Source organism: Alligator sinensis, unplaced genomic scaffold (assembly GCF_000455745.1).
Source record: "Alligator sinensis unplaced genomic scaffold, ASM45574v1 scaffold769_2, whole genome shotgun sequence".
NCBI classification, from domain to species: domain Eukaryota; kingdom Metazoa; phylum Chordata; order Crocodylia; family Alligatoridae; genus Alligator; species Alligator sinensis.
Genome location: NW_005843314.1, coordinates 82,530 through 85,140, shown reverse-complemented (window position 1 = coordinate 85,140; position 2,611 = coordinate 82,530).

Sequence of the window (2,611 nt, the reverse complement as noted above, 5' to 3'; positions counted from 1 at the left end):
CAGATGCATGACGAATAGGTCCAAGGAGGTGATACTTCCCCTCTATCGGGCGCTGGTCAGACCGCAGTTGGAGTACTGCGTGCAATTCTGGGCGCCGCACTTCAAGAGGGATGTGGATAACCTGGAGAGGGTCCAGAGAAGGGCCACTCGTATGGTTACAGCTTGCAGGCCAAGCCCTATGAGAAGAGACTGGGGCACCTGGACCTCTTCAGCCTCCGCAAGATAAGGTTGAGAGGCGACCTTGTGGCTGCCTATAAGTTCATCACGGGGGCACAGAAGGGAATTGGTGAGGTTTTATTCGCCAAGGCGCCCCCGGGGGTTACAAGAAATAATGGCCACAAGCTACCAACACACTCAGCATCATTTTGAGGAACAACATTCAACTACTTCCACCACCAATGCAGACTCAGACAAGTTTTAGTTTCCAGAGGTGGTTCTTTCTTCCTCTCTCTCTCTCATTTCTGAGAAAGCGTTCTGTTGCAATAAGACACCGTGTAACCAGAGTTCCATTTCTACACATCCACCTCCTCTTTCTGGCCTCATCTGCACTGGAATTCATGCTTTACTGCCCCAGGTATAGTCCCTTCTCCATATGGCAATCCAAGAAACAGAAATCTTGAGTCAGACCCAGTACTCATGAGATGATTTAAAAAGGTGCCAAAATCCTCTTTGGTCTGTCTTCTGAATATGGAACTCTCTTGTCCACCCCATAGTGACAGCCATCAGTGCCAAGACTCAGAAGGAGCACCCAGAAGTGACCCTTTTCACCTGATCTAACCCCCACAGGGATTAGTCCTGAGGCCAGTTTTGTTCATTTTCTTCATGAGTGCCCTGGAAGATGGGAGGCAAGTTTGCAGATGACACCAATCTGGGGGAGTAGCAGATTTGCTGGAGGGTAGGGCTAGGATTCTGAGAGAGGAGGACTGAGCCAAAAGAAATCTCATGAGCTTCAATAAGGACAAGTGCAAAGTCCTGAACTTCGGACAGAACAATCCCATGCAGGCTGGGGACTGATTGGCTGGGCAGCAGCTATGCAGAAAAGGACTTGGGGGTGACAGTGAGCAAGAAGCTGAATATAAACCAGCAGTGTGCCCTTGTTGGCAAGAAGGCTACCGGCATCCTGGGCTGTGTGGCAGAATACCATGTCTGTCTCTCCCCAAACTCTGCTATCTGACAATTTGGTTACCATGGTCACTGCAGAGGGCAGACACCCCTACCCCATCTGCTACAGGTAACCCTGAGTTGTGACCTGAGCTGGATACATTCCTGAGGTGGGGGGGCAACCTGCTCCCTCTGCCTATGTGACTGTCATCATGTATCTCGGTAGGAAACTTAAAATCCCTATTTTCCTAAGCAATGCCAACATGACTGGGGGGGAGCTAAAGACCCTGCCAGTCTACCCAGCAACCAGTGATGCATTTCAAATTGTTTGGTTGGCAATCAACAGTTGCTGGCTTTCACTGGATCAGGTAAATTAGGTCATAAGGGCTGTATAAGTGAAGGACTGCACAGGAGGCCCCCATCTTGAAGCACACACACAATCATTGGGTCATGACACTTGTGAGTAAGCTACCTGAGATCTAACTAAATATATAACTTGGAATAACTCAGATGTGTGATCAAAAGCTACCATGTCACTGTTTGCTCTAAGGTATTTCTCTGGTATTGCTCTTCCCCTTACCCTATTCCAAACCTACTTCTTGTAACCAATCAAGTCCTCCTTTGTACCTAGCATGGGAGACCTTGGAGTCCTCCTGGTTCGGCTAACTAAAGGCTCACTATTTGTGTTTCAGACTGAGGAAAGCACCCCAAGTTCTTGCAGTGGGTCAAGTAGTCTCAAGGCCTACCAGGACTGTGTTTCCCAGAGGGCACAGGACCAAAAGCAGTCTAGACTCTGGGTGGTGGCAGCGTTACTTCCAAGTTTGCAGGTGTGCTCCAGGAAGGAGGTCGGCCAGACAGGTGGTGCCACCTGGGATTCACTCAGAGCCTTGAAGTTGGTCAGGAGCAGTGAGGTGGGTAGCTCAATGCAGGAGCACCCCCTACTAGCCCTCCACAGGCTGCATTGGTAGAAGCAGGTCAAAGGAAGTGATTCTTTCCCTCTATTCAGCACTGATGAGGCTACATCTGGAGCCCTATATCCAGTTTTGGGCCCCCCACTACAGAAAGAATGTATACCAGGGGCAGGCAAAATATGGACCATGGGCCAGATCCAGCCTGCCAGGCAATTCCATCTGGCCCATGGGAAACCACCAATAAATTGTACCCTTCCCAGCCCACACACCTCACTCCTACCCTGGTGCACGGAAGGACCTAATTCAGCCAACACACAAATTTTGGGCAGGGCTGCTGCCGCCAATGCTGAAGCTGCCGAGGAACCAGCTTGGCTTCCTTGGCCTCTAGCAGTTCCAATTTGTCTCCCTGCTGCAGTGCTTGCTCTGGGCACCAAATAGGGAAGTGATGGGAATGAGGAGGCAGGGGGGAGGGCTGTTCTGCAGCAGGGGAGAAGCTGCAGCTAGGCAAGATTCATAGATTCATAGATTCATAGATGTTAGGGTCGGAAGGGACCTCAATAGATCATCGAGTCCGACCCCCTGCATAAGCAGGAAAGAGT